The following is a 23,916-nucleotide window of genomic DNA, read 5'->3' on the forward strand; positions in this document are numbered from 1 at the left end:
TGATTATGTGACAATTGATGGCATAAATCTTTTGGGATAAATCATATAGCTTGCTGGGTAAGTATTGCTATGTGAATTGTTAATATTTTATTTTATGCATTTTAAGTGTTTGCCTGCATGGGTATATATGTACCGCATATATGTCTCTTTGCTACAAGTCAGAAGAGGGTTTTGGTTCTCTTGTAAATGTAGTGAGTGAAGGTAGTGTGCTGGTGGGTGGGTGCTGAAAAATGAACCTGGATTCCTTCTGCAGAGAAAGCTCTCTTACACAAATCCCATTCCTGCTATTTAAAGGTGTTATTTTTTTCACTTGCTTTTATTATCTTTTCTGCATGTTTAATGTATCTTACTGATTACATTGTAATGTGAGACTAATTGCATTTGTAGATTGGATAGAAATAAAGTAATGGGAAACAATATATCTCAACATTGAATGCTTTGTGTTGCCCATTCCTAAAAGATTAGTGTCAAGTGCTAATGATAACATTGTGTTCTGTTTCCTTGTATAATTTAGCAGCTGTTTGAAAAATACTGAGTAGGAGTAGGAGACTAAAATAGCTGTCTTGTGTGTTTCTGCTGGAAATAGTGACCCCCCCAACATCCCTGTTGTCTCTAACTCAATTGCCAACACTATGGAGCACCTGATTTTACTGGGCAATGGTATTTCTGGCAACAGCACACTTATTACTGCAGTTGAACTAGAGTGGTGTGTAAATCTGAGTTCACTTGCCCTGGATTTCTGTGATTTTACAGCTGAGATGGCAAGAGTCTTAACTGATAGCAACCATGTGCCTTCACAGCGATCTCCTGGTCCGCAATGTTTCAGTGATGCACAAATGATTACACAACATGCCAAATGATGAGAACTATAAAGCCCTAGCAGGGAAAGATCTCCAGCCTTCAGGTCTATCTAATGGCTTTTGATGTGCAAGGAGAAGACATGCTAAAGATTCTGAAACCCAGTATACCACTTGAGAGTGTTCACTTTGACAGCTATGTCACTTGTGTCTCAGGGGCTATTGTTGATCTTATATCCAGGCAGTACAGCAAATTTCTCACCCATTTTTTATTGGTAATTGATGTAAGTGACACGTCTGGTTTTCCAGATCTTAGTGACAGGTGCAATAAAGATCAATTTATTTTATCAGCATGGAGGTGCACAAAGCTCATGGTGTGTGGTTTTATTCACTATAACTTGATACTGGCATCATACCTTAAAGTGTTTCATTCTGGTAAATATATCGCAAGTTTGAAAGTCCTGTCTCAACCCTGAGTGCTCTATCCCTGGGTCCCTGTAATGATTTTACCTGTCATGAGGAAATAATACTAACGTAGCTAAGGAAATAGATATGTAACTACCTACATTGGGTATATTCACTCCAATCAGAAGATCCTGAAATGATTAGGAGGAGGGACACAGAAAGAAGGAAAGTGTGACTTTTATACTTACAACCTCATCTTTTAGATTCTAGTGTTGATGTATTTACTATATTGTTTAAATTATCTATTACTTATACATATGCTTACTTCTTAGCCATTCATCTTAGTATGTGTACTATTCTCTTTTGAATAGAGTTGCTATTCAAATATACTAAGAGAAAATTTTACTTTAATACAAATACATTTTATTTTAATATAAATAATATATGAAAATGTCTTACCTAGGCATGGCATCACAAGTAAATAATCTCAGCTCTTGAGAGGCTGAGGTAGGAAGATTGCCAAGAGTTTGAAAGGGCAGTCTGGTCTACATAAGTGTTCTAGTCCAGCCTGAGATACAGTGTGAGACCATGTTCATAAATTAGTAATAATCAGAGTATAGTGGCACACATCTTAAATCCCAGGACTTCAAAGGAAGAGGAATACAGATCTCTGTGAGTTCAAGGCCATCATGGTCTACAAAGCTAATTCTAGGACCACCAGCGATGCTACACAGAAAAATCCTAACTCAAAAAACAAAAAGAACCAACAAATAGGTAACACAACAAGCAAGGACTGTTTTACCTCTATAGTAACTCTTTCATTGTTTTTGAAACTATTTTTCTTAGCCTGCAATTGTGTCCCTTTAGGTTTTACTTTATAATTGGCCATAGAATTATAGGTAATAGACAGAAAAAGATCCATATTAAAATTAGCAAGTGGTTGTTGGGGAAGATGGCTCACGGAATGAAGTGCTTAATGTGCAGGTACAGGACTAGTGTTCATATATCTGGAACCCATCTAACAGCCAGGCAGCTTGGTGGCCACCTCAAGTCCTCTACTCAGGAACAGAGAATAGAATCTCTCCCTGGGTCATGCTGGCTAGCTATTCAAGTTATGGTTCAATGTCAAGATCCTCTCTCAACTAACAAATCAGAGAGCAAACAGGAAAGGCATCCAGTGTCACCTTTAGACCTCTACAAGTTGGCATACACTTGCATGCATGCACATTGTGTAAAATAAAAACAGGGATTGCCAAACAATCCTTTTTAAAGCTTTTTCTTCTTTCAGAGTCTTAGATAGAAATAAAGCTTCATCATCTTCCTCACTTATCCTTTCCCAGAGGTGACCTCTGTTCTGAGGCTGACACATAGTCTTATGTTTCCTATGACTTCTGATAATAAACCATTGCTCTCAAAGTTCCAGATGTCATGACTGTAGACTATGAGAAGCCATAGGAAATATTTTTGCAATGAAGAAAAATTCCTGTTTTGTATATCGGGTTTTTGTTTGTTTGTTTTGGTCCTCAAGACAGGGTTTCTGTGTGTACCCTGGCTATTCTGGAACTCACTCTGTAGATCAGGATGAACTCAAACTCAGATATCTGCCTGCCTCTGACTCCTAAGCACTGGTTCTAAAGGCATGTGCTATCACAGCCCAGATACATACATACATACATACATACATACATACATACATACATACATATATGGGACTTAAGTGGGAAATAAAATGTGTTCCTTATGATAAATCAAATGTCTTTTTTTTTTTTTTTTTTTTTTTTTTTTTTTTTGCTGAGTGAAATACCACTTGACAGCTCACAACTCTGTGACATTCTTAAGAGAGTATGAAACACCTAGGTAGTCATGACTTTTTATTCTCAATTTGTTTTAAAGGGAAAGGACTGACGTGGTGAAATACAAATGTGTAGCTTCTTATGAAGCACTTACCGAGGAACAGAGTAAACTTACCAAAGACAGAATAAAACAGAAGAGAAAGACAGATGCCTTCTTCTTATATTTAAGATGATACCATGTGGGCACTCATCCTCATTGCTATTGCTGGTCTTTGTGGCTCTCATCTCAAATGCTTGCAGTCACTGAAGAAAGCATTAATATTTACCAAGGTGAACTAACCGAGGATGATGTGGATTCCCGTGCATAAACTTATTGAGCAGAGCAAGTATCGCTGGGCCTTGGTCAACCTTGGCAAGCAGTCGTGGACCCTGAATCACTCAGTGTCTTCACTAAACCAAATTGTCATTTTTACAGAGAGATACTAAACTTCAATGAAGACATTATGTTTTGTAAAATGTATAATTTCTGTGTCCAGATATGCAAGTAGGGTCTTAGTATTTTTTTTTAAGTATTGTAAACTAAACAATTTGTGCTGTGTTAAATCAGCTTTATAGGATTATATATGTATATTCTATTTCTTGATCAAAGAAAATAGTTAGGTATTGGTTTTACAAGTAGAATGTTACATTGTACAGGGCTTTCTTGGTTGATTAGATTGTTACCAAACCTTAAGGGCAAATAGACAATAATTATCTGAGGTTGCTGCCTAACTTTTTCATTGAGGTACTCTGCTTTTTGGACATTTTTATTCTTTCTTTTTCAAAATGCCGAGCTCAGAAGCCAAATACACACACACACACACACACACACACACACACACACACACACACACTCATAGCATAGCCAGGTGGATTGAATGCAATGCACTGCATCTATGTATTCTGGTAGCATCTCATTGATTTTGGTTTAAAATAGAAGGGAAGGTAGTGTCCCAAATGAGATATCTTTAACAGAAACCTGAGTTTAACTTTTTATTAACTATATAATAATTGATACTGCCAATTACCATTCTGAATTTCATATAGTATAAGTTAGATATTGTTTCATCCTTTTTAAATGCATTTATATAAACTGAACCCTCAAATTGCTGGATATTTTAGGCTATATCCGACTTAAGTTTTTTTCACCTCTTACATTCAAGTTAGCTTCTTCAGCCCAGATATCAAAACAGTGGAGGAAGAAATGAACTGTATTCCAGGGAATACTTCAAGGCTAAGTGAAAGCACAGAACTGTAGGCAAACAGGCTTGCAAAACAATATTAGTCATAACATCCTTAACAAGTCACAGGATTCTCTCTGTCAGCATGCATGTCAGCTGGCAAAGAATAGATCTGCATGAAAAAGTGCCCACATGCTGGCTGGATCTGGCCGCTTTGGCCAGCTGGATGCTGCTAGATTGTACTATTTAATGTCGAATTTTGACTTGTGGTAGACAGCTGTGCTGTGTGTCAGCATCCTCAGATGAGGGATGGGAAAAAAAAAAAAGACAAGGAAAAAACGCATTTGAGTGAAGAGAGAATGGAAGGGAAAGAAAGGAAACACAAAAGCTTGTTCCATGACAGGTGTGAGTTGCTATGGTACATACAATAATGTTAAGGACAGCCTCCAATAATCAAGTAAGTAGCCGACATGGGTGGCTAGCAGTGCTGAGACCTGGCTGCTCCATTGGAAGTTTGGAAACACAATTTATTTATGGAACAACTTTATATATCATAAAATGGTTTTACCATCTTATATTAAATGAACTGTTGACAGGCGTGCACTTTGTCCAGTGAGCACATACTATGTGGATTTTATATGCACATCTGTAGTGTGAATCCACTGGCACAGTGTGTGTAAATTCCAGATGTGGTGAGAGTTTCCCTTGTACAGGTCATCAGATAAAGCAACTCCTGACAGAAACTGTAAGGAAACCAGCAAAATGTTTGACCCAAAGATGGATGTTGTATGGTTTATGTTAAATATATATTCTTTTAATCACTGAAGAAAGCATTAAAAAGTGACCATTGTAATGTATTTTATTGTATATGAAACACAAACTGTCGATGTTTAAATAAAACTCTTTGGCTGCAGAGTTTAGAAAGCTTAAGTTTTTTTTTTTTCACTTTGAGAAAATCCAAGCTTACAAACAGACTAAGTCAAGCATGTTCACACACTCCTATAATCCTAGTTCTTAGAGACAACAGGAAGATTGTAAATTGAAGGTCACTGTCTCAGTTACTTCTCTGTTGCAGTGAAAAGCACCATGACTAAGGCATCTTATAAAAGAATGTGGTTAATTGGGCTCACAGTTTCAGATGGTGGAAGAAAAGCAGGACACCAGCAGGAAAATCTGAGAACTCTTTTCTTCATCCACAAGTAGGAGGAAGGAAGAACTGAATATGGCACAGGGCTTTTGAAACCTCACAGTCCTATATCTTAGTAACTGTTCTATTGCTGTGTGAAATGACACCATGACCAAGGTAGCTCCTGTAAGTGGAAACATTTAACTGGGGGCTTGCTTACAGTCTTGGTGGCTTAGACAATTGTCAACATGTGAAAAGAATGGCAGCATACCAGCAGGGATGGTTCTGAAGAAGTAGCAGAGTTGCTTTTTTTTTTTTTTTTTCATTTATTTATTTTATATAACCAAGTTCATTTAAATGAAAACAAACATTTATACACAATATTTGGGAATTTGGGCGTCATTCTTTCCAAACTACTTCCTACTGGTAAGGGGCGCTGTCATGGGTGATTCGAAGAAGATGCAGAAATCCTGGCTGTAGTCTGTAAGTTTTGAATGTAGGATCACCTCATACTCTGTTTCAGGTGGTCTGGCTTGATCAAACCACATTAGTCTGGAAGGAATCCACATCTTTTTATTTTCTGTGGAAACAAAAATAGAAATCCTTTTCCCCAGTAACTTGTCCTTGAACTTAAATTTTGGAGTCAAAGCATTTTTTAATTTAATTTATTATTTTACATATCAATCCCAGTTCCCTCTCCCTCCCTCCCTCCCTTCTCTCCCTTCCTCCCTTCCTCCCTTTTTACCTCCCTCTTCCCTCCCTTTTCTCTCTCTGCCCTCTCACATGCCCTCTAACCATCCTCTGCCTCCATACCCCCACCCCAATTCCATATGTGGGGGAATGCCATCCAGTTGGGGCCATGTAGGTCTGACAGGTCATGTGAAGTAGGGACTAGGGCTTCTCTCCTGCCTCTAGATTAAGGCAGTTATCCCAGTCCAAAAACTGTTGTTTCTATGTGAAATAAAAAATTTTATTTTAAAAATATATTCATGAATCTATATAAGTATTTCATATGATATCAATGCATGAATCTATATTTAAAAAGACAGTGGAAGGACAAAAGCCACATGGCAACATACTCTGAAGTGTTGTAAACATCACTTCCTAACAGATGTTTTCCATTGATTCAACCATTGTCTACTTTACTAAGTATTGTATACTGATTTTATGTTTTGTTTATGAAAGAAGATGAAGCAGAGATGGTTACTCTTATATCCTATAATTACACACTCACATTGCTCAAAAGTAATGCCCAATTCAATTTCATGAGCTTTCACCTGTCCCATTATCACTTCAATTAGTCTAAGTATAAGGGAAACTAAATGTCTTATCATGTCAGGCTCTTGTTTCAGGCTATGAACAAACTATGACAGCAAGAATCTGGGTCCCTAGGATTCACAGAGCAGGAGAACGACATTTAGTATGTGATTACTACAGGCCAGAATTAGCACTTAAATAATGAATTCGATTTCTTGAGTTGCAAATTTTAGGTCAGATATGGAACAATTTTGCATGTTTTTATGCCCAATGAAATTAATAGTATTTTGGGAATCAAAATTGCTAATACAAAGTAAAATACTGCTCCAGGGAGAGAAAGAAGAAAGTGGGTTTAAACAGAGATTTAAGGATGTCAAGTTTACAAAAGTTTCAATATAAAACTTGATTGTAGATAAATACTAGTCATTAGTTCTTTTCAATTTGCTGAATCAAGAAATAAAATGGGAATGAAGAAGTAGATGTACATGTTGTAAAATTCTAATTAACAGAATAGAGGGAAGCAGTGCATTCAGTACAAAGCTTTGCTTTCTGTCTGGAGCAGAAACACCTCCTGGTCACTGAATGTCCCCATTGCCACTAGGGAACCATTCCAGTCATGATCACACTGCTGTGCTAGAGAATGAGTTCTTATGCTGTTCCTTTACACTGAAGCAAAATATAACTGAACAGGTGAAAACCACTGGTTGAATACACCGACGGGGAAATTTATTAATTAGGTCTCACTCTCTATTCCTATCAGTATGCAAGACCAAGAACATGAACACCAGTCTGAAGATACTTGAACTCCCTACCTCAGAAAGAGGTATCTCAAAGTAGTTACATTATGGCAGCTCTCTCAATGCAGCCCATGGAAAACAGTCAATATCTTATATGTTAAGAATAAAATGACAGGCATGGTGGTACACACCCTTAATTCCAGCACTCTAAGGGCAAAATCAGGAATATCTCCAAAGTCAAGGCCAGCCTGGTCATCACAGCAAGTACAAGGGACTACACACACAGACCCTATCTCTAAGAAGCAAGCAAACAAAATTAATCAATGTATAAATAGTTAAACTGAGAAAAGAGGAAATATATAAAAAGCCAGTCAGACTGACAGGAAGGGAATAGGGCTCTTTGCCTACTGTGTGAGCTGAGAACCTCAGCTGTCACCAGAATGTACTGTAGAAAAATAATATTCCAGCTGTCAATTAATCACCATACATTGAGCATCAGAATAGGAATGCCTGTACCTACTTTTGCTCTCTCTCTCTGTCTCTCTCTCTCTGTCTCTCCCATCTCTTTCACCTATCACACACAGCATACACAAGCACACTTGTTTTTGAAGTGTTAAAACTCGTCAGTGAACTAAGTTAAAAAAAAAAAACCTGAAGTTCATCATTAGGCAATATTCTGGCTTCTTTAAACCATATGTAAGTTTTTAAAGTCTCTTATTCTTCATTTTTGGTCATTCATATCTAACTGCAAAAAGTAGGGTACATATTTCGTAAGATAACCAAATCACAAAAACTACAAATGCTTTACATCTTTTTATATAATTTATGTCTGCAGATAGATGCATTGTTGTTCACTACTCCCATGTCTGATGAACACATGCATGTCTGGTGTACTTGGAGGCAGAAGTGGCCACTGGATTCCTTAGATCTGGAGTGCTTTAAACCCCAATATGAATACTGAACTCTGGTTTGACGTAGCAGCCAGTCTTAACTACTGAGCCACCATCTCTCCAGCCATAGACATTTCCCCTTGAACCACTGAATTGTTGGTACAGTAAAAAAGACTACATTATGGAATCATGTTTATGGAAACCTGGCTGGGTTTTTGGTTATTTATTTTGTTTTGTTGTTTTGTATAATCGATGCCAAACAAGATTATTTATTCAATAGAAATTTATTTGATTAAATATACAATATCTCTACATTTGTCTAAAACCATAGCGAACACATTCCAGGTAAAGATACAAAGCATTCCCAGTTTAAGATAGACCAATAATAAAATTACATTTATAAAACTACCATAATTATGAATAGGTAGTCCACCTGAAAAATACTATACAGAATTAAATAAAATGGAATAAAATTTCCAATAAGATTCAGAGTTAACTCATCCTTATTTACAAAATGCTATTCTGTTACCATTTGATTTGAGGAACAATATCATCACATAGGAACAGCAGTTACCTAAACTTCATCTAAAAAAGAAAATGGATGCCGAGGAATCGGTCAGGTCTCCCTCTGTCTCCAGATGTTCCAGTGCAGGCTGGAGGTTCTGGTGCAGGTTGACTGGAAGTAGGATTCAAGTCAGGAGAGAACTCATTTCTACTTTGAGATGTAAGAGTGGTGGAAGAACTCGAAACTTGGGGGAAGATAAGATGGAAATCCCCCTTCATTTGCACACATTTCTCCCTGTTCCAAGAGACAGGAAAAAGACAGTGGGAGTTGAAACCCTGTACTGCACCCTTGTTAAACCACTAGTTCCAGCCCTTATTCTGGTATCCAAACATTCATACCACAATATTTGATCTGCCAAATAAATCTTGACATTACATAATGGACATTTTAGCTACAAAGGGACTAATAATAACATCACAAAAAATTTCAAGGGTGTTTGTCACTGGCAGCAATGCAAGATCTCAATACAGTGCAGACTTACTGGAAATAAGCTTTTCAATACATTAAAACTTTGAAACTTAACATTCAGGTCATTGATCTCGACCTGATATCCTATTTGAAGCATTTCCTGTCATGCCAAGGACAACCTTAAATCCCTCCACCACCAAAAAAAAAAAAAGCCTCATGGCATGCTCATAGAAACTTAAGACTAAAGGTGAGGGCACAGAGCAGACAACTAGGACAACTAAGCTAGTTCTTGTCTAGTATTGGAAATATGATTTTCTGTATGGAAACATGTGATTCCAAAGGGGGAAATTATACTGTAAAATCAATAAATTACTTTTATTTTAAAATGTAAGGGTTGGAAGAATTTCAAAAAATTCAATAAATGACTAAATATGATCTTAGATTTTGATTAGGATCATGTGGGAACCACTACTTAGGAGACATACTTAATACTTTAAAACAATTTAGCCAGTAATCATAAGACAAACATCTAAGTAATTATTTTAAATATTTTTTTTATTTTAAATATTTTAAATATACTCTTATATTACATGAAGTACACATATACTTAACATTAAAAATGCTTGTAACTGAACATTGGTGGCACAGGCCTTTTAATCCCAGTATTTGGGAAGCACAAACTAGCTTTCAGTTAAGGCTCCAAAGCTATAGGGAAACCCAGCCTTGGGGAGAAAAACAAAGCAAAACAAAAACCTGCTTATACATTCAATGGTCTTTTAACCTATCATATTACAGTTAAAATTCAAATTCAAATTTGCCTAATATTGATCAAGGTGAAGCTTTTACTTCCTTTGATGCTGGACAGTAACCTGTGAGCCATATAAACCCTGTCCCTCTCAAGTTGGTTCTGGCTAGTGTTTCTCCCTGTAAAAGGAACCTAACTTGATGGAAAGCACAGATAAGCACTGACACAAACACAGACCTTTAAAGAAAGCCTACATGGCATTGGGGGAAACTGCAGGCCTTCAATATCCCTTATTGGGACATACTGTTGAGGATCTGCACAGGTGTTTCCTGGTGGAGGAGTTGGTGGGATCTGTCCTCTAGGATCACCTGGTAAGGCAGGGCCTCCAGGGCCTCTAACCTTGGGAACAAGTGGAGGGAATCAAGCCATGGCCAGCTGGTTGGCATTCAGCAGGGACATAGTTGGGCACACTTGCCTTCTGTAACAGAGAAACAATCAGCAGTAAGTAAAGACATTTAATTAACAGCTCCTTTCCTGGGTGTGTGAGGCATAGAAGAAAGCAGTCCATTACATTCTAGTAAGGCTGGGGATAGGCTCAGTATCCCACAAAGGTGCAGGAGCTGCTTATTTGTTATTCTAAGTAGTTTTACTGACTTCACTCTCTCCACACCTCTTCCATATTGTAGTTGAAGTTCTAGCTAAGGCATTAAGACAACAAAAAGAAGATCCACGGAATACAAATTAAAAGTAACAAATCAAACTTTCACTATTTGCAGATGATATGACAGGTTACATCAGGGAATACCTACCACTGATAGACACCTTTACCAAAGTGGCAGGATACAAAATTAACTAAACATATAAAAAAATTAATCACTAACCCTACTATATACATATGATAAAGGGGCTGAGAAAGGAATCACAGAAACATCTCTTTTTTTTTTTTTGCATTATCCAAGAAAACATAAAATAGCTTGGGGTAATGTTAACCAAACAAGTGAATAACTTATTTAATAAGAATTTTGAGTCTTTAAAGAAAAAAAAATTAAAGAAGATACCAGAAAATGGGAAGATCTCTCATGCTTTTGGATAGGTAGGATTAACATAGTAAAAATAAGTAGTCTTTCCAAAAGTAATCAACAGATTCAATGCAATCCCTATCATAAACCCCAGCACAATTCTTCACAACCTTGAAAGAACAATAGTTCTTCCTATGGAAAAACAGTAGACCCAGGGTAGGCTAGACAACGTTGTATAATAAAGGGAACTTCTTTCTGGAGGCATCACTTTCCCTTTCTTCAAGCTCTACTGTAGAGCTATAGTCCTGAAAACAGTTTGGAACTGTCACAAAAATGGATAGGAAGACCAATGGAATCAAATTTAAAACACTGATATTAACTCATACATCTACCAATACCTGATTTTTGACAAAGCAGCTAAAGTTATACAATGGAATATAAAAAGCATTTTCAACAAATTGTGCTGGCATAACTGGAGGCTGACCTGTAGAAGACTCAGATCACCATGCATAATACTTAAGTCTAAATATATCAAAGAAGACCTCACCAGAAATCCAGCCACATTGAACCCTCCCAGAAGAGAAAGGGGGAGGTATCCATGAAAAAATTGGTACAGGAGCCTGCTTCTGAACATAACTCCAGTACCACAGACTCTGAGATCAACAATTAATAAATGAAATCTCTTGAAATTGAAAAGCTTATTTAAGACAAAGAATACAGTCAACAAGAGACAAAATGGCAGCCCACACAATGGGAAAAGATCTTCAACAACCCCACATCTGACAGAGGGCTGATTTCCCACACAATGACAAAGAACTCAAGAAGCTAGGTACCAAAACACCAAATATTCTAATTAAAAAGTATGGTACAGAACTAAATAGAGACACCTAAGAATGTGTTCAAAATCCTCAGACACCAGGGAAATGCAAATCAAAAAACTCTGAGATATCATCTTACTCCTGTCAGAATAGCTAAAAACAAAAACACAAATGAGCAGTTTATGCATGGAGAGGATATGGAGACTGTAGAAAATTCTTCCACTGCTGTGTGGGAGTGCAAACTCTCGCATACGGACATTTTGGAAATCAGTATGGTGGTTCCTCAGAAAAATGGGAATCAGTGTACCTCAAAATTTCAGTAATTCCACTCTTAGGCATACATACCCAAAATATGCACACTCATATAACAAGGACATCTGTTCAACTAGGTTCATTAGAAGCATTATTTGCTCAACTGAAGAATGGATGGAGAAAATGTGGTACATTTAAAAGAATGAAATACTATTCCAGAGGGAATAAACAATGTAATCTTGGAAATTTGCTGGCAAATGGAAGTTGAACTAGTTGGAACCATCCTGAATGAGTGTAACCCGGTCCAGCAAATGACAAACATGGTGGATGTACTCACCTCAGTATATGGCTTTTGGACAGAGCAAAGGCATAACCAGCCGACAATCCACAATGCCAGAGAAGCTTAGAGACAAGGCAGACCCTCAGAGAGACATACATGTTGCCGTGGAGAAGGAGGAAATGGGCAAGATCTCCTAGAGAAATTGGGAGACCATTGTGGATGGTGGGAGTTAGGGAGAAAATGATGAGAGAGGTAGGCATGATGGAACAGGAAGATTGAAGTTAGGGAAAGAATAGGGAGAGCAAGAAAGGGGACATTATAATAGAGGGAACCATAACAGGGTTTTAAGAGAAATCTGGCACTGGGAAATGCCAAAGAGATCTATAAGAATGACCCCAACTCCAATGTGAGCAACAGTGGAAAGGCTACCTATAAATGCCTTACCTTGATAATGAGATTGATAACTAACTTATATATGCCATCTAAAGAACCCTCATCTAGTAGCTGATGGAAACAAAGCAGGTAATTCCCAGAGATAAACACCTGGTGAAACTCCTAGAATGCAGTTACAGAGAGGGAGGGATGTTGAGACAAAGGAGTGAAGGTCAGGGTACAGAAACTCACTGAGGCAGCCTACCTGGAACAAGGGAAACACATGCACCCAAAACTGATAACTGGGTAATCAGCATTGGACTCGACTTCAGAACCTCTAGAATGTGGGACTCAGGTAGAAGGCCCCGTAAGTCTGGGAGCTTCTGTCAGTGGAACCAGGATGTATCCCTGGTGCACAAAAGGTCTTTGGGTCCACATTCTCCATGGGGAAAAATATTCACTTAGCCTAGAGCCAGGAGGGAGGGGCTCTAGTCCCTACTTCAAATAATTTGAAACGAATTTAGATGATCCCACCTGGAAGGCATCCACCCTCCCCAGGTGGGAGGGATGGGAATAGGATGGGAAGGTTCCCAAGGGGGCATGAGAGAGAGAAGGATCAGGGATCGTATCTAAAACAAGAAAAATAATAAATATAACTAAAAAAAAGATTCAAATAAGATTTACAAAGGGGAAATCTGGAAATCGTGTACAGCATCTAAACAAGCTTTGAATTTCATGTGAAATGTTGTAATTCTTTTAGGGCGATATATTGGGCTTCTTTCTGTTTTTTATCTTAATATTTTTTTTTTCATTAACAGGAATGGGTGTTTTCCTACATGTATATCTTCACTATACATTCCAGTTTTTCTGAAGGATACAATAAGCCTTCAGATCCCTTGAAACAGGAGGTAAGGAAGGTGCTGGCAATTAAACCCAAGTTCTTTAGGGAGAGCAGCCAGGGCTCTTAACCTGTAAGCCATTTTAGCAAGCCTATGTGGATTTTTGAGACAAGATCTGCTTATAAGGCCCACACTGGCTTTTAATTTACCATCTTTCTGATGTAGCCCTGCCAAATGCATGGATTACATGGACCATCAAAATTTGTCTTGTGATCTGTACTATTTCGCAGAAGGTTGCGGGCAACAATGAGAATGTTAACTCTAAGGCAGGTATATTTTATTAATATCATAATATCACAAAGTAGAAGAGCTCTCACCTTGTTCTAATAAAACAGAGAAACTAGTTGTGGATTCTTGGGTAGAATTCAGTTTCCAATACTTACCCCAGGGTCTGTTTTGGTGATTCTTCTTGTATTCCAACGTGGAGGATGCTGGCCTATCTAGACAGGAAAATCAAATCAGGAGAACTTCATGAGTTCTCACTTTATCCCACGACTGTTTCCAGATCCAAGTGACCCTGACATGTTCCACTCCCCTGGCCAGTACAGAGAACAACTGGACACAAATACAATAGTATTCCTCATTAGGGTCCCCAAAGCACCATGAGAACCTTGGAAATTTCAATAGGACAAAAGAACATTCGTTTGCAGTGTGCTGGTGACCTTTCCAACAGGCTCTTAGGTAATCGATCTAGAGGTAGCCTAAGCGAAGAACTCAGGATGAAGCATCTTGCTTCCTCTGTCTATGTGTGACAGCCCTTAAAATATATTTTTCTTAAAAAGTACCCCTTATAGATAACAAATACACAATGAAAATTTAAATGGTTTCATTTATACCAATGTGATTTTCTGTCATACCTACAGTAGATACACATCTTTCCCACCTTCAGAGGGTAGTGAGTGATAATTGAAGGGGTCCTGGGAGATTCACTCAACTAAATGAAAAATGATTAAATAAGCTATCTAATAAAGAACATGAAACCAAAAATTTTACTGGTTGTCTTACACAAATCAACTGACATTTTCCTGGCTAAAATCTTTCACACTACACTGGATATAAATAAACGGTTTAAAAAGTTGAGAAGTAAAAAAAAATAAAAAAAAAAAAAAAGTTGAGAAGTTTGCTATTGAAAAGAGTAAAGTTTGGGTTACAACCCTGAGCTGAAACCTTCAAATGGCAACATAAACTAACCTTAACACATCCATTAGATGACATACATGAAACATGACACAACAAGAAGGGCTAAGAAATGTGTTTACAGGGGTAATGTTATGGGCTGCTCTTCACTTAGGACTTATGCTTAATAGCAAGCCACTACACAGCAGCACACAACTATCTGTAACTCCACTTCCTGGGGCACTGATGCCCTGTTACTTAATTTCTGTGGAATCAAACACACATGTAATACACAGAAATCAGATGGTAGAGATGACAGATTAATGGGATACCTGCAAAGAAAGGTGCTAACGGGAATACAACCAGGCCAAAGAGGAGAGGAAGTGACTTATAATGAACTTTTACAATGTGGATGTTGTCAAAAAGGAAAGAATATGAACCTATGACAACTGAAATGGTACTTGTCTATTACTTGAATAACCAAAGGGGACATTACGATGAAAAACCAAAAGTATTTTTATTTAACAATGTAGCTATATAAAAAAATTTCAAAGGACTTCAAAAATAATTATGTTGGAGAGGATGTGGAGGAAGAGGACACTCATCCACTGCTGGTGGGAGTGCACACTTGTACAGCCATTTTGGAGATGACTATGCTTGGTTCCGCGGGGCAATGGGAACAGTTTACCACAGATCCGGCAATGCCACTCTTAGGCATATAACCAAATGATTTACATCCATGAAACAAAGACATGTGCTCACTATGTTCTTAGCAGCATTATTTGCAATAGCAAGAACCTGGAAGCAATCTAGATGCCCCTCAACTGAAGAATGGATAGAAGATGTGGCACATTTACACAATGAATACTACTTTACAGGAAAAAAAACCAATGGAATCTTGAAATTCACAGGCAAGTGAATGGAACTTGAAGAAACCATCTGAATGAGGTAACCCAGTCACAAAAAGAGGAACATGATATGAACTCACTCATATATGGAATTTAGACATACAGTAAAGGATCACCAGCCTATAATACACCTCCAGAAAACTAGGACACAGGAGGATTCCACAAGAGATTCACTTAAGGTCCGTCAGAGAAGGAAAGGGACAATGTCTCTGAGCATTTTGGAAGTGGAGGGACAACTGATGAGTGTGAGGAGCTAGGAAGAGAAGGGGAGGACAGGAAAGCATTGGGACTTGGAAGATTGAGTCAGAGGAGCAATAGACAAAGAGAGGGAGAGAGAGAGACAGAGAGAGAGAGAGAACCATAAAAGAGGAGCCATTAAAGGTTTGAGAAGAAAACTGACTCTAGAAATGTCAGTGACCTACAAAGCTGACCTCAATAACAATTTGAGCAACAATGGAAAGGCTACCATAAATGCCATTTCATGATAAGGAGATCAACGACTAACTTATCATCCATCATGGAGCCCTCATCTAGTAGCCCCAGTGGAAACAGAAGCAGACACCCACATTTAAACACTAAGTTGAACTGGAATCTAATGCAGAGGGAGGACAAGACCAGACATCAAAAACACACAGAGACAGCTGACCTGAACAAGGAGGAGCTAATGGGCCCCAGACTGATAGCTTGAATCCATCATGGGACTGGATCAGACAGCCTGAACATGGGTCTCAGTTGGAAGGCCTGGGCAATCTAAAGGACCTTGGTCAGAGGAACCAGGATGTATACCTGGTGCAAAAATGGACTTTGGGAACTATATTCCTTTAATCTGGAGGCAGAAGGGGAAGCCTATTCCCTACTCTAAATGACTTGACAGATTTGGGTGACCCTTCCTGGAATGCATCACCTACATGTGGAGTGGGGTGGTGGGGGTGGAGGGTGGTCTGAGGAGATGGGAGAATGGGAGAGAGGCAAGTGAGGGAGAGGGAACTGGGGTTGATATGTAAAATAAATAAAGAAAGAAACAAACAAATAAAAATTGTATATCTCCCTCTTTAAAAAAATTAAAATATAATCATGTGGGAACTGCTATTCAGATGTAATACTTGAAACCACTTTTAAATAACTTTTAGAAAACATATAACTAATTATTCAAATAATGGCCCCAATGCATTTCTATGAAATGAAGAACACACATAATTAAATCTAAAGCTACTTGCATCTGGGCATTGTTGATACAGGCATTTAATCCCAACACTTGGGAAGCAGAGATGTGGATTTCTGTGAATTCATGGCTAGTCTGTTCTACTGAGTGAGTTCCAGGGCAGGCTTCCAACATATACAAAAACTTTGCCTTAGGGAGAATAAAACAATCAAACAAAAATACCCCACAAACAGTCTGTACATTTACTGATCTTCTGGCCCCTCACAGCACAGTTCAAATTCAATGTTCCCTATGGTGGATCAGGTGAAACCTTGACTACTTTGTTGATGGAATGTATCTTTGAACCATGAAAACTGTTCCCCCTCAAGTTGGTTCTGGCCAGTATTTCTCCCCAGTAACAGAAACCAAACTTGAATAAAGAACAGATAAACATTGACACATGCAAGGACCTTTAAAAATGCCTACCTGGCATAGAGAGAAGGTGGGCCTGCAAAGTCCCTGGGTGTGATATACTGTCTGAATCTCCTAGATGTTTCCAGGAGGAGGGTGGAGGCAGGATTGGGCCTCTTGGATTCCCTGGAAAGTGGGGGCCTCTAGGACTTCTGACCCAAAAGGATCAGTGGAGGAATCACGTCATGACCAACCGCATTGCATTCAGGAGGACTAGGGTTAGGCAAAGGTGCCTTCTGTAGCAGAGTCACAATCAACAGTAAGTGAAGCTTCTTGATTCATAGCTCCCTTTCCTGTGAGTGTAGGAATATAAAGCCTGGGAACAGGCTGAATTTTCCTCATGTGTGTGAGAGCCACTTATTCACAGTCAGAAGTAGTTTTACTATCTCAACAGAAAGCTTTATGGATGGAACTAATCATCTACCTAGCTCCACCACAAACACAAATACAGTAAAAAAGCAGATCAAAACAGACACTTTTAAAAACAGATATACACCAGGATATGTTGGCACAGGCCATAAATCTCAGAATTTGTCTATTAGAGAAAGGTGGATATCTGTCAGAATGACAATGTCTGGTCAACAGAAGTGAGTTCAGAACTGACTCAAGATCTACTGGGATATCCTACTCTAGGAAAAAACAACAAACAACAACAACAAAACCCCCCCAAAACATAGAACTTTTATCAAACATAGTTATACAAGGAAAATGTTTAACATGTTGGTGATTTCAAAATGATCCAAATTAATTTTATATTTGGAAAAAATGAAATACATATTTAGATTCAAATAAGATTCAAGGAAGAAAATCTGAAATAGTAGACAGCACATATGCAAGCTTTGAAGTTCTTCTAAAACTTGCACTTCTTTAGTGGGAGATATCAAGTTTTTTCTCTTGCTTTTTTTTTTTTGTATATTTTTAATGCCAAAGAAATGGGTGTCTTGCTTGCATGTATATCTGCATTCATTGTTAAATTTTTGATTGTGAGCCTTGCCTTTAATGGCTGAGCCATCTCTCCAGCCCTATAAACTCATTGTGAAAGAATGATAGGATAGGGATTCAGATCCCTTGATTGGAGGAAGGATTGCGCCGTCTGCTGGGATTCAAACCCAGCTCCTATGGGAGAGCAGCCAGTGCTATTAACCTTTTAGCCATTTCTCCAGCTCAGTAGTTTTTTGATTCACAATCTTGTATATTGGCTACACTAGCTTTGAATGTACCATACTCCTGCCTCATGATGTGGGGTTGGAAAAAACTCGAATCTTGTGGTGAGGTAAGATGGAAATGCCCTGGGTTCAGTCACATTTCTCATGTTCCAGAGATGGGTAAGAGGGACAGCTTAAGTTCTAAAGCCCAAATACAAAACCAAAATCTTCAGCACTTGTACTGATATCCCATCACTCAGACATTACCAAGTCCAGAAATAAATCTTGACAGTGAAAAAAAAACCTTCTGGCTACATGGGACTAATAAGAAAGAATGTCTCCAGCAATTTTGGGGTACATTTTCCCTATTTTGGGAGTTATGCAAGATCTCTGTTACATTGGAGACTTACTGTAAAATAGATTTTCAATGGAGTAAATCTCAAAGACTTAACATTCCCATTATGAGCCTGACCTGATATCCTACAAGATATATTTCCTGTGTTGCCAATGAAATAAATTCCCTCCAAAATTCTCATATCATTCTCCTAGGAGTTAAGTAGTTGCCATCTTAAGTGCAGACGCTTAGGACAACTGAGATGGTTCTAGTCTAGTGCTTGAACAATTGATTTACCGTATAGGAACATATGAAGCAAAGAGAAAATTATGCTGTATAAACAACAAATAACTATTATTTTCAATTGTAAAGGCTGGAAGAAGTTGAGGAATTCAACAAATTCAGTGAGGTCCATGGCTAGCACCATATCTAATGGGAACACTATCTCTAGTTAAAAAAAAAAAAGAAAAAAAAAGAAAGAAAACAGACAGTTTTAATCGAACAACAAAGACACGCACACACACACACCACACAGGGGGAGAAATGATTGACATGTGGACATTTGCCATAAAATGACAAAATCATTTTGAAAAGTAAAATACATACATATTAATATTCAAATAGATTCAAGAATTTATGAAATAGTGTAAAGCAGTAAACAAGCTTGGAAGTTCATGTAAAAGTTGAACTTCTTGAATGGGAGATATCCTGGTTTCTTTTTCTTGTTGGATTATTTAGTGTTTTTTTTTCATTTCACAGGTATGATATATTTTCCTGTATGTATGTCTGCATACTATAGTCATTCAGTGTTCTGTAAGGATAGAATATGCAAATCCCTTGGAGGTAAGATGGATTGTGAGCCACCACTCCAAGCTTGGAAATTAAACCCACAGGTCCTGTATAAAAAGGAGACATTGCATTTAACTGGAATGCCATTTCTCAAGTCTGTGTGGTTTAATGGGCATATTCTGCATATATAGCCCACACTGGATTATATATTCCCATCCTACTGCCTCACTCTGGAAACTGCTGGGATCACATGTACCATCAAACAAAGGCTAGTGAGCTAAACAATTTCACATAAGGTTACAGACCAACAAAAGAAAGTTAATGCTAAGTGCAAGTATATTTAACTCAAGCCGCACTCTAAAATAAACAAGAAACTAGGTGTGCATCCACGGGTAGAATTCCAATGTTCAGTACTTACGTTAGGATGATGTTTGTTGGCATTCTTCCCAGAATACAATGTGCAGGATAAATACATATATAATAATTAAAAAATAAATACATAATAGGATCCCAAAAGATTTCAAGAAAGAAAATCTGAAAGAGGGTACTGAAAATAAACAAGCTTGGAATTCATCTAAAAGTGTACTACTTGATGTTCGATATCAGGTTTATTTCTCTTGTTTGCTTATTTTAGGATATTTTTTATTTCAGAGACATGGGAATTTGCCTAGCATGTATTTCAATATATTGTATCCATTCAATATTCTGGAAATATGTGATAGGGCATCATATCCCATGAACAGGAATTAAGAAGGACTGGTCATCAACTACACAGGAGTGGGGAGCTAAACCCATGTCCTGTAGGAGAGCCAGCCAGTGGTCTTAAAAGTGTAAGCCATTTCTCTACTCTAGGTTAATTTTTTGAGGCAAATTGTCCCAAAATAACCTAGACTGGCTTAAATTCCCCTCCTCCTGGGTCAGCCAGCAAATTACCAGGAACACATGGACCATCAAATTCAGAAAGCATGACTGTAAAATTTCACAGAAAGTTACAAGCCAACAGCGAAAGTGTTACAGATAATTGAAAGTATATTTAATTAATATCACATATAAAACAACTCTAACCTTGTTCTAATAAAATAAGAAACCAGTTGTTGATCTACAGGGGGAATACAATTTCTAATGCTTCCCACCTGAGGGTCATGTTTGGTGGCACTGCCCTACCAGATTCCAATGTGGAAGTGACTGGTGCATCTAGACCAAAAAATGAAACCAGTGAAACTCATGAGTACTTACAATATTCCCAGATCATTTCCAGATCAAAATGACAGTGACTTGTTCCACTCCCTTGCTGGGACACAGAACAGGTCGACACGAAGCAGCCCCAGACTTAGACAAAATTCAAAATTACAGACATACTTTGTAGTATGTGGCTGATGCATCCAAATGACACTTGGCAAACTTGACCAGTCACCTTAAATATTGAAGAAGTCGAATACAGAATGGACTTCCACGTTTTCAGATGTATAACCTTTCCCCTCAGTACATATGATATATTTCAGTTTTATAGGTACCCTTATAGATAATGCAACAATTACACAATGAATATTGAAATTTCTGAATTTTATTATATCTTAATATTAGTTACTATATCTATAGTAGATAAACATCATTCCCTACATTAGTGAATACTTAGTGATAGCTGAAGACATCTTGAAGGATTCAATCGACTGTATATAAAATATTAAATTAGATAATTAATTAAGAACAAGAACACAAATTGTTTTACTGGTAGTCTTTTACATATCCATTGATGTTGCCTGCCTAATGTCCTTGTGTGAGCAAACAGGATCTATCTAAATGCCTTAAAAAGAATGATGGAAGCTATGGAAGAAGTAAGTTTGTATTATGACCAGATAAAACCCTTCCTCTTGCATCAAAACTAAACTTCAACTTTTATACATTAGGTTACAAACCAAAAATATTAGACAAAATAAAGTTCTGGAAAAATGGCTTAAGTGGTGATGGGTATAGTAAATCGTACTATGCCACATCAAAGCTAACGTGACACATACACACACACATTAGCTGACACACAGCATGAATAGTGTGGTCAAATAGTCAAGGGAACAGTCTACTCTTCCTTAGGACCCGATGCTTGGTTCACAGAAACTACACAGCAGCTGACAGCCATCGGTATCTGCAATTCCAGGGTCTCTGAAGGCTTCTTTGGTCTTTAACATACCTCACACATGAATGTGATATGCAGAAAGAAGATAGAAGCATTGCCAAATTCATGGGATAACTGCCAAGGAGAGCTAACAGGGCACACTACCAGCCAAAAACAGAAAAATGCCTTGCACTGAATCTCTATGAAGATGCATAAAGAACAAAAGCCCAAGTCCTAAGTTCTGCTAGATGAGCCAGTATTAACCAGTCACCTACTACTTCTCCAGCCACAGATTCTTCCCTCTGGAAGCACAGAGTAAAATAGCGTCATTAAGGAATCATGTTGATGGGACACTGGCTGGGTTTAATATCAACACTGCCAAATATGACTATCCCTCAATTACAATTTGACTAAAGCTGTAGATACCAATACGTTTGTCTATAACCATATGTTTCTACACATTCCTGGTCTAAAAACTTTGAGAGTAGTGGTGAAGATATCCCCAATAGGGAGACTGAATACATATCTACCAGGATATTATTAAACATAATAATCAATTAAAGATACTATCCATATTGAAATCAAAGGGAAATAACTACTCATATGATTAGTATTCATATCACACGTACTTTTTTAAAAATAATCTGAAATTCTAATTGCATTATTCTTCCAGCTGAGCACCAGGAGCAGTACAGAAGGAACATCAGTCGCCTAAACAGCCAATTAGAAGAACTGAGTGCCATGGAAAGTGCCATGTCACTTGTGTTTCAGGAGGTCCCTGCAAGTGCAGTTTTGTAGGTTCCGGTGCTGGCTGTTGGGAAGAGGCGAATGAAGTCTGGAGGAGCTCATATATACTATCATGTTGTGTAAGTGGGGCCATTGTGCTTCTTTGGGCAAGGTAAGATGGAATGCGACTCCAGCACCTCCACGTTTCTAAGGATCCAATATTTAGGAGTAGGACAGTGAAGTTGAACCCATTTACGTTTCACTTATGCAACCAAAAGCTCCAGACACTATTTTTGATCTGCCCAATTCAAAAGCACAATATATAATCAAACAAATATATCTTAAGTGGGTTACGTACTTGTTCAGTACATAGCATTAATAAGTTCTAATATCACTAACACTTCCAGGGTATTTGTACTATCTAAAAAGATATATGAGATCTCCAGTGCACCAAGTCTTACTGCAAAAGAGCTCTTCAATGGAGTAAACTTTCAGAATTCACATTCCTATCATTGACACGAACCTGACTTCCTAAACGTGAAATTCCCTGTAATGTCAGAGAAAGGACTTGCACCCTAAAAGAGCATATCTTTCACCTAGGAGCATACAACTAGAGGCCATGCAAACGACACCTAGGAGCACTGATTGGTTCTTCTTCTTTATGTTATAGACACATGGATACATGATTCACAGGAACAAAATATTAAATGTATTTTAGATTTTAAACATGATTGGGTGGGAACAATGATAATGGAGAAAACTTTGAAGTAATTGACTCCTGAATTTTTAGTCAAAACATCGAGACATTACATGCTATATTGGCCTCGGTACATTCTCATCAATGAAGACACAGAAATTAAATCTGAAAACGGTTTTGCAGATGGACATGTGTGGCCAAGATTTTACTCTCCACACCTAGAATCAAATATATGTGGATATCTATGATGTTAAGGGAGGCCTGATGAACAGAAAATTGGGGGACATACTCACCATATAAGGTGGGGAGAAAAAAAGAAAAACAGACAATAAAAACAGACACAACTTGGAAATGTACTGTTCTTCTGGTCTGTCAGAACACAATTCATTTTCAAAATTCCATAAAGTGTATCAAAGGTGAAGCCTTGACATCATAATATTTGGACTGTAAACTGAGGGCCCTCATGACCCTTTCCTTATCCAGTTGGTTTTGGGAACTGTTTCTAACAAAATGAAGAAAATACTTTAAGTTAAGCACAGATCAACATTCAAAAATACTCAGACTTTTAAAAAAAAACCTACCTGGCATTCGGAAACGGTGGTCCCACAAAGTCCCCTGGTGGGAAATACCATCCAGGACCTCCACAGGCATTTCCTGGAGGAGGTGGTGGGATCTGGCCTCTTGGATCAACTATAAGGCAGGGCCCTCAGGTCACTTCTAAACTCAAACCAAGTGGAGGAGTCAATTCATGTCCAGCTGCATCATGTGCATCATGGCCAGAGGTGGGCAAGTGTCTCCTGGAACAAGGTGACAATATGCTGTCCGTGAGGTAGTTTGCTTCACTATTGCTTTACTGGGAGTGTCAGGCACAGAAGAAAGCATTCCATGACATTTCC

At 38.0% G+C, this 23,916-nt stretch overlaps 1 pseudogene; it reads left to right on the forward strand.

The window, feature by feature from the left end:
* Nucleotides 1–528: 528 nt before the first annotated feature.
* LOC127214594 (F-box only protein 33-like) lies at nt 529–3,543 on the forward strand (annotated as a pseudogene).
* Nucleotides 3,544–23,916: the final 20,373 nt, after the last annotated feature.

Source organism: Phodopus roborovskii, unplaced genomic scaffold (genome assembly GCF_943737965.1).
Source record: "Phodopus roborovskii unplaced genomic scaffold, PHOROB, whole genome shotgun sequence".
NCBI lineage: Eukaryota > Metazoa > Chordata > Mammalia > Rodentia > Cricetidae > Phodopus > Phodopus roborovskii.